General features: G+C 34.6%; 3 non-coding genes across 3 annotated transcripts; all 3 read left to right on the top strand.

The window, feature by feature from the left end:
• Nucleotides 1-209: 209 nt before the first annotated feature.
• Nucleotides 210-283, top strand: TRNAN-AUU (transfer RNA asparagine (anticodon AUU)). Its single transcript has one exon. It is a non-coding gene; the product is annotated as a tRNA-Asn (tRNA).
• A 2,265-nt stretch (nt 284-2,548) lies between these two features.
• TRNAN-AUU (transfer RNA asparagine (anticodon AUU)) lies at nt 2,549-2,622 on the top strand. The gene has a single exon. It is a non-coding gene; the product is annotated as a tRNA-Asn (tRNA).
• A 5,770-nt stretch (nt 2,623-8,392) lies between these two features.
• TRNAN-AUU (transfer RNA asparagine (anticodon AUU)) lies at nt 8,393-8,466 on the top strand. Its single transcript has one exon. It is a non-coding gene; the product is annotated as a tRNA-Asn (tRNA).
• Nucleotides 8,467-9,395: the final 929 nt, after the last annotated feature.

Below are 9,395 nucleotides of genomic sequence, written 5' to 3'. Positions count from 1 at the left end.
GCTTCCATTGCAGTACTCTCCTGCACATGTAAGTGCAAGAGATCATGAAGCACTCACTCATCATGGGAAAGTACCAATGTGTTTCTTCGTTGGTTGATGGAAGAAACATCTTACAAAAACTCTCCAGATTATTGACTTTTTAAAGTTTTTCTAGGAAACGTTTTAGATGAATGCTTATTAGCCTTTGTCAGTATGGACTTTTGCAAAGTGTCTCTGTGGCACAATCGGTTAGTGTGTTTGGCTATTAACCAAAAGGTTGGTGGTTCAATCCCACCCAGGGACGTAATTAACCTTGTGATCAGATTTTGGTGATATTTAAGTAGACAAGTCAAAATTTCAAACCTCCTCTTATGGTGTAGGGTACATGGCCTTCTCTGATGTAATCAGTTAGATTTGATTCAGTGATTTTATAAAAAACAGCTAGGAAGCACAATTTAGCAGTGGGTTGCAGAGAAAAAAAATATGCTGGCAGAAAAATCCAATCGAGTGATTAAACAGCTCTTCATTTTCTGGCTTTATTTTTATGCTAACAAATTTGTTCTCTGAAAAGTGTCCACAAAGCCAAGTCTCTGATTAACACCTTTGTAAGGATGGTTTATCACCTATTACTAAATTAAACTTGCTTCATTGGAAAGGCAGCAAGATGCATCCTCATTTCAATGTCTACTGAAATAATACAAGTTGACACCAGGAAACATTAACGCCACTGCATCCTTGCTGCTTTCTCATGTGGAAGTCTGTTTAATGTGAAAACAAGGTGATATCTAATTAGCACACAGGTAAGGAATTAAGAAAATCTTTATTTAAGGGTGAAGATGTTTCTCACAAAATTGTTGACCCAATGCAACATTGAAATTCAAGCTGGAAAGATGATTTTAATATATCACTTGTACATTTTGTATTGCTCTTCTGGTGACAATGTAGTTTGTTTTTGTCAATTACCATTTTAATAATAGGGTAAAGAAAATGAAGTGGATTGTTGAAAGAAAACAATACTGTCAATACACTATTAAAACAAATTAAAATGGTAAAAGTTATTGTACTTTAAGTAAAAATAAAAGAGACAAAATATCAATCCCAGTTTTGGATTACTTTAATTAACAAAAAAAAAATGCATATAGCAGAGGATAGTTTCAATCTGCCTACCTCTCGGTTATGAGCCCAGCATGCTTCCATTGCAGTACTCTGCTGCACATGTAAGTTCAAGAGATCCTGAAGCACTCACTCATCATGGGAAAGTACCAATGTGTTTCTTCGTTGGTTGATGGAAGAAACATCTTACAAAAACTCTCCAGATTATTGACTTTTTAAAGTTTTTCTAGGAAACGTTTTAGATGAATGCTTATTAGCCTTTGTCAGTATGGACTTTTTGCAAAGTGTCTCTGTGGCGCAATCAGTTAGTGTGTACGGCTATTAACCAAAAGGTTGGTGGTTCAATCCCACATAGGGACCTAATTGACCTTGTTATCAGATTTTGGTGATCTTTAAGTAGACAAGTCATAATTTCAAACCCCCTGTTATGGTGTAGGGTACCTGGCCTTCTCTGATGTAATCAGAGTTAGATTTGATTCAGTGATTTTATAAAAACAGCTAGGAAGCACAATTTAGCAGTGGGTTGCAGAGAAAAAAAATATGCTGGCAGAAAAATCCAATTGAGTGATTAAACAGCTCTTTATTTTCTGGCTTTATTTTTATGCTAACAAATTTGTTCTCTGAAAAGTGTCCACAAAGCCAAGTCTCTGATTAACACCTTTGTAAGGATGGTTTTTCACCTATTACTAAATTAAACTTGCTTCATTGGAAAGGCAGCAAGATGCATCCTCATTTCAATGTCTACTGAAATAATACAGGTTGACACCAGGAAACATTAACGCCACTGCATCCTTGCTGCTTTCTCATGTGGAAGTCTGTTTAATGTGAAAACAAGGTGATATCTAATTAGCACACAGGTAAGGAATTAAGAAAATCTTTATTTAAGGGTGAAGATGTTTCTCACAAAATCGTTGCCCCAATGCATCATTGAAATTCAAGCTGGAAAGATGATTTTAATATATCACTTGTACATTTTGTATTGCTCTTCTGGTGACAATGTAGTTTGTTTTTGTCAATTACCATTTTAATAATAGGGTAAAGAAAATTAAGTGGATTTTTGAAAGAAAACAATACTGTCAATATACTATTAAAACAAATTAAAATGGTAAAAGTTATTGTACTTTAAGTAAAAATAAAAGAGCCAAAATATCAATCCCAGTTTTGGATTACTTTAATTAACAAACAAAAAAATGCATATAGCAGAGGATAGTTTCAATCTGCCTACCTCTGGGTTATGGGCCCAGCATGCTTCCATTGCTGTACTCTGCTGCACATGTAAGTGCAAGAGATCATGAAGCACTCACTCATCATGGGAAAGTACCAATGTGTTTCTTCGTTGGTTGATGGAAGAAACATCTTACAAAAACTCTCCAGATTATTGACTTTTTAAAGTTTTTCTAGGAAACGTTTTAGATGAATGCTTATTAGCCTTTGTCAGTATGGACTTTTGCAAAGTGTCTCTGTGGCGCAATCGGTTAGTGTGTTTGGCTATTAACCAAAAGGTTGGTGGTTCAATCCCACCCAGGGACGTAATTAACCTTGTGATCAGATTTTGGTGATATTTAAGTAGACAAGTCAAAATTTCAAACCTCCTCTTATGGTGTAGGGTACATGGCCTTCTCTGATGTAATCAGAGTTAGATTTGATTCAGTGATTTTATAAAAAAACAGCTAGGAAGCACAATTTAGCAGTGGGTTGCAGAGAAAAAAAATATGCTGGCAGAAAAATCCAATCGAGTGATTAAACAGCTCTTCATTTTCTGGCTTTATTTTTATGCTAACAAATTTGTTCTCTGAAAAGTGTCCACAAAGTCAAGTCTCTGATTAACACCTTTGTAAGGATGGTTTATCACCTATTACTAAATTAAACTTGCTTCATTGGAAAGGCAGCAAGATGCATCCTCATTTCAATGTCTACTGAAATAATACAAGTTGACACCAGGAAACATTAACGCCACTGCATCCTTGCTGCTTTCTCATGTGGAAGTCTGTTTAATGTGAAAACAAGGTGATATCTAATTAGCACACAGGTAAGGAATTAAGAAAATCTTTATTTAAGGGTGAAGATGTTTCTCACAAAATTGTTGACCCAATGCAACATTGAAATTCAAGCTGGAAAGATGATTTTAATATATCACTTGTACATTTTGTATTGCTCTTCTGGTGACAATGTAGTTTGTTTTTGTCAATTACCATTTTAATAATAGGGTAAAGAAAATGAAGTGGATTTTTGAAAGAAAACAATACTGTCAATACACTATTAAAACAAATTAAAATGGTAAAAGTTATTGTACTTTAAGTAAAAATAAAAGAGACAAAATATCAATCCCAGTTTTGGATTACTTTAATTAACAAAAAAAAAAAAATGCATATAGCAGAGGATAGTTTCAATCTGCCTACCTCTCGGTTATGAGCCCAGCATGCTTCCATTGCAGTACTCTGCTGCACATGTAAGTTCAAGAGATCCTGAAGCACTCACTCATCATGGGAAAGTACCAATGTGTTTCTTCGTTGGTTGATGGAAGAAACATCTTACAAAAACTCTCCAGATTATTGACTTTTTAAAGTTTTTCTAGGAAACGTTTTAGATGAATGCTTATTAGCCTTTGTCAGTATGGACTTTTTGCAAAGTGTCTCTGTGGCGCAATCAGTTAGTGTGTACGGCTATTAACCAAAAGGTTGGTGGTTCAATCCCACCTAATTGACCTTGTTATCAGATTTTGGTGATCTTTAAGTAGACAAGTCATAATTTCAAACCCCCTGTTATGGTGTAGGGTACCTGGCCTTCTCTGATGTAATCAGAGTTAGATTTGATTCAGTGATTTTATAAAAACAGCTAGGAAGCACAATTTAGCAGTGGGTTGCAGAGAAAAAAAATATGCTGGCAGAAAAATCCAATTGAGTGATTAAACAGCTCTTTATTTTCTGGCTTTATTTTTATGCTAACAAATTTGTTCTCTGAAAAGTGTCCACAAAGCCAAGTCTCTGATTAACACCTTTGTAAGGATGGTTTTTCACCTATTACTAAATTAAACTTGCTTCATTGGAAAGGCAGCAAGATGCATCCTCATTTCAATGTCTACTGAAATAATACAGGTTGACACCAGGAAACATTAACGCCACTGCATCCTTGCTGCTTTCTCATGTGGAAGTCTGTTTAATGTGAAAACAAGGTGATATCTAATTAGCACACAGGTAAGGAATTAAGAAAATCTTTATTTAAGGGTGAAGATGTTTCTCACAAAATCGTTGCCCCAATGCATCATTGAAATTCAAGCTGGAAAGATGATTTATATATATCACTTGTACATTTTGTATTGCTCTTCTGGTGACAATGTAGTTTGTTTTTGTCAATTACCATTTTAATAATAGGGTAAAGAAAATTAAGTGGATTTTTGAAAGAAAACAATACTGTCAATATACTATTAAAACAAATTAAAATGGTAAAAGTTATTGTACTTTAAGTAAAAATAAAAGAGCCAAAATATCAATCCCAGTTTTGGATTACTTTAATTAACAAACAAAAAAATGCATATAGCAGAGGATAGTTTCACTCTGCCTACCTCTGGGTTATGGGCCCAGCATGCTTCCATTGCTGTACTCTGCTGCACATGTAAGTGCAAGAGATTCTGAAGCACTCACTCATCATGGGAAAGTACCAATGTGTTTCTTCGTTGGTTGATAGAAGAAACATCTTACAAAAACTCTCCAGATTATTGACTTTTTTAAGTTTTTCTAGGAAACGTTTTAGATGAATGCTTATTAGCATTTGTCAGTAAGTACTTTTTGCAAAGTGTCTCTGTGGCGCAATCAGTTAGTGTGTACGGCTATTAACCAAAAGGTTGGTGGTTCAATCCCACCCAGGGACGTAATTGACATTGTTATCAGATTTTGGTGATCTTTAAGTAGACAAGTCAAATTTCATACCCCCTGTTATGGTGTAGGGTACCTGGCCTTCTCTGATGTAATCAGAGTTAGATTTAATTCAGTGATTTTATAAAAACATCTAGGAAGCACAATTTAGGAGTGGGTTGCAGGGAAAAAGAAATATGCTGGCAAAAAAACCAAATTGCGTGATTAAACAGCTCTTCATTTTCTGGCTTTATTTTTATGCTAACAAATTTGTTCTCTGAAAAGTGTCCACAAAGCCAAGTCTCTGATTAACACCTTTGTAGGGATGGTTTTTCACCTATTACTAAATTAAACTTGCTTCATTGGAAAGGCAGCAAGATGTATCCTCATTTCAATGTCTACTGAAATAATACAGGTTGACACCAGGAAACATTAACGCCACTGCATCCTTGCTGCTTTCTCATGTGGAAGTCTGTTTAATGTGAAAACAAGGTGATATCTAATTAGCACACAGGTAAGGAATTAAGAAAATCTTTATTTAAGGGTGAAGATGTTTCTCACAAAATCGTTGCCCCAATGCATCATTGAAATTCAAGCTGGAAAGATGATTTTAATATATCACTTGTACATTTTGTATTGCTCTTCTGGTGACAATGTAGTTTGTTTTTGTCAATTACCATTTTAATAATAGGGTAAAGAAAATGAAGTGGATTTTTGAAAGAAAACAATACTGTCAATATACTATTAAAACAAATTAAAATGGTAAAAGTTATTGTACTTAAAGTAAAAATAAAAGAGACAAAATATCAATCCCAGTTTTGGATTACTTTAATTAACAAACAAAAAAATGCATATAGCAGAGGATAGTTTCAATCTGCCTACCTCTGGGTTATGGGCCCAGCATGCTTCCATTGCAGTACTCTGCTGCACATGTAAGTGCAAGAGATCCTGAAGCACTCACTCATCATGGGAAAGTACCAATGTGTTTCTTCGTTGGTTGATGGAAGAAACATCTTACAAAAACTCTCCAGATTATTGACTTTTTAAAGTTTTTCTAGGAAACGTTTTAGATGAATGCTTATTAGCCTTTGTCAGTATGGACTTTTGCAAAGTGTTTCTGTGGCGCAATCAGTTAGTATGTATGGCTATTAACCATAAGGTTGGTGGTTCAATCCCACCCAGGGACCTAATTGACCTTGTTATCAGATTTTGGTGATCTTTAAGTAGACAAGTCAAAATTTCAAACCCCCTGTTATGGTGTAGGGTACCTGGCCTTCTCTGATGTAATCAGAGTTAGATTTGATTCAGTGATTTTATAAAAACAGCTAGGAAGCACAATTTAGCAGTGGGTTGCAGAGAAAAAAAATATGCTGGCAGAAAAATCCAATTGAGTGATTAAACAGCTCTTCATTTTCTGACTTTATTTTTATGCTAACAAATTTGTTCTCTGAAAAGTGTCCACAAAGCCAAGTCTCTGATTAACACCTTTGTAAGGATGGTTTTTCACCTATTACTAAATTAAACTTGCTTCATTGGAAAGGCAGCAAGATGCATCCTCATTTCAATGTCTACTGAAATAATACAAGTTGACACCAGGAAACATTAATGCCACTGCATCCTTGCTGCTTTCTCATGTGGAAGTCTGTTTAATATGAAAACAAGGTGATATCTAATTAGCACACAGGTAAGGAATTAAGAAAATCTTTATTTAAGGGTGAAGATGTTTCTCACAAAATCGTTGCCCCAATGCATCATTGAAATTCAAGCTGGAAATATGATTTTAATATATCACTTGTACATTTTGTATTGCTCTTCTGGTGACAATGTAGTTTGTTTTTGTCAATTACCATTTTAATAATAGGGTAAAGAAAATGAAGTGGATTTTTGAAAGAAAACAATACTGTCAATATACTATTAAAACAAATTAAAATGGTAAAAGTTATTGTACTTTAAGTAAAAATAAAAGAGACAAAATATCAATCCCAGTTTTGGATTACTTTAATTAACAAAAAAAATGCATATAGCAGAGGATAGTTTCAATCTGCCTACCTCTGGGTTATGGGCCCAGCATGCTTCCATTGCAGTACTCTGCTGCACATGTAAGTGCAAGAGATCCTGAAGCACTCACTCATCATGGGAAAATACCAATGTGTTTCTTCGTTGGTTGATGGAAGAAACATCTTACAAAAACTCTCCAGATTATTGACTTTTTAAAGTTTTTCTAGGAAACGTTTTAGATGAATGCTTATTAGCCTTTGTCAGTATGGACTTTTGCAAAGTGTCTCTGTGGCGCAATCAGTTAGTATGTACGGCTATTAACCATAAGGTTGGTGGTTCAATCCCATCCAGGGACCTAATTGACCTTGTTATCAGATTTTGGTGATCTTTAAGTAGACAAGTCAAAATTTCAAACCCCCTGTTATGGTGTAGGGTACCTGGCCTTCTCTGATGTAATCAGAGTTAGATTTGATTCAGTGATTTTATAAAAAACATCTAGGAAGCACAATTTAGCAGTGGGTTGCAGAGAAAAAGAAATATGCTGGCAAAAAAATCAAATTGCGTGATTAAACAGCTCTTCATTTTCTGGCTTTATTTTTATGCTAACAAATTTGTTCTCTGAAAAGTGTCCACAAAGCCAAGTCTCTGATTAACACCTTTGTAGGGATGGTTTTTCACCTATTACTAAATTAAACTTGCTTCATTGGAAAGGCAGCAAGATGTATCCTCATTTCAATGTCTACTGAAATAATACAGGTTGACACCAGGAAACATTAACGCCACTGCATCCTTGCTGCTTTCTCATGTGGAAGTCTGTTTAATGTGAAAACAAGGTGATATCTAATTAGCACACAGGTAAGGAATTAAGAAAATCTTTATTTAAGGGTGAAGATGTTTCTCACAAAATTGTTGACCCAATGCATCATTGAAATTCAAGCTGGAAAGATGATTTTAATATATCACTTGTACATTTTGTATTGCTCTTCTGGTGACAATGTAGTTTGTTTTTGTCAATTACCATTTTAATAATAGGGTAAAGAAAATGAAGTGGATTTTTGAAAGAAAACAATACTGTCAATATACTATTAAAACAAATTAAAATGGTAAAAGTTATTGTACTTTAAGTAAAAATAAAAGAGACAAAATATCAATCCCAGTTTTGGATTACTTTAATTAACAAAAAAAATGCATATAGCAGAGGATAGTTTCAATCTGCCTACCTCTGGGTTATGGGCCCAGCATGCTTCCATTGCAGTACTCTGCTGCACATGTAAGTGCAAGAGATCCTGAAGCACTCACTCATCATGGGAAAGTACCAATGTGTTTCTTCGTTGGTTGATGGAAGAAACATCTTACAAAAACTCTCCAGATTATTGACTTTTTAAAGTTTTTCTAGGAAACGTTTTAGATGAATGCTTATTAGCCTTTGTCAGTATGGACTTTTGCAAAGTGTCTCTGTGGCGCAATCGGTTAGTGTGTTTGGCTATTAACCAAAATGTTGGTGGTTCAATCCCACCCAGGGACGTAATTAACCTTGTGATCAGATTTTGGTGATATTTAAGGAGACAAGTCAAAATTTCAAACCTCCTCTTATGGTGTAGGGTACATGGCCTTCTCTGATGTAATCAGAGTTAGATTTGATTCAGTGATTTTATAAAAAACAGCTAGGAAGCACAATTTAGCAGTGGGCTGCAGAGAAAAAAAATATGCTGGCAGAAAAATCCAATCGAGTGATTAAACAGCTCTTCATTTTCTGGCTTTATTTTTATGCTAACAAATTTGTTCTCTGAAAAGTGTCCACAAAGCCAAGTCTCTGATTAACACCTTTGTAAGGATGGTTTATCACCTATTACTAAATTAAACTTGCTTCATTGGAAAGGCAGCAAGATGCATCCTCATTTCAATGTCTACTGAAATAATACAAGTTGACACCAGGAAACATTAACGCCACTGCATCCTTGCTGCTTTCTCATGTGGAAGTCTGTTTAATGTGAAAACAAGGTGATATCTAATTAGCACACAGGTAAGGAATTAAGAAAATCTTTATTTAAGGGTGAAGATGTTTCTCACAAAATTGTTGACCCAATGCAACATTGAAATTCAAGCTGGAAAGATGATTTTAATATATCACTTGTACATTTTGTATTGCTCTTCTGGTGACAATGTAGTTTGTTTTTGTCAATTACCATTTTAATAATAGGGTAAAGAAAATGAAGTGGATTTTTGAAAGAAAACAATACTGTCAATATACTATTAAAACAAATTAAAATGGTAAAAGTTATTGTACTTTAAGTAAAAATAAAAGAGACAAAATATCAATCCCAGTTTTGGATTACTTTAATTAACAAAAAAAAAATGCATATAGCAGAGGATAGTTTCAATCTGCCTACCTCTCGGTTATGAGCCCAGCATGCTTCCATTGCAGTACTCTGCTGCACATGTAAGTTCAAGAGA

This window comes from Pseudophryne corroboree, assembly GCF_028390025.1.
Source record: "Pseudophryne corroboree isolate aPseCor3 chromosome 11 unlocalized genomic scaffold, aPseCor3.hap2 SUPER_11_unloc_2, whole genome shotgun sequence".
Taxonomy (NCBI): Eukaryota; Metazoa; Chordata; class Amphibia; order Anura; family Myobatrachidae; genus Pseudophryne; species Pseudophryne corroboree.
The sequence above is the reverse complement of the archived record's forward strand: the minus strand, read 5'-3'. Positions and strand labels throughout refer to the sequence as shown.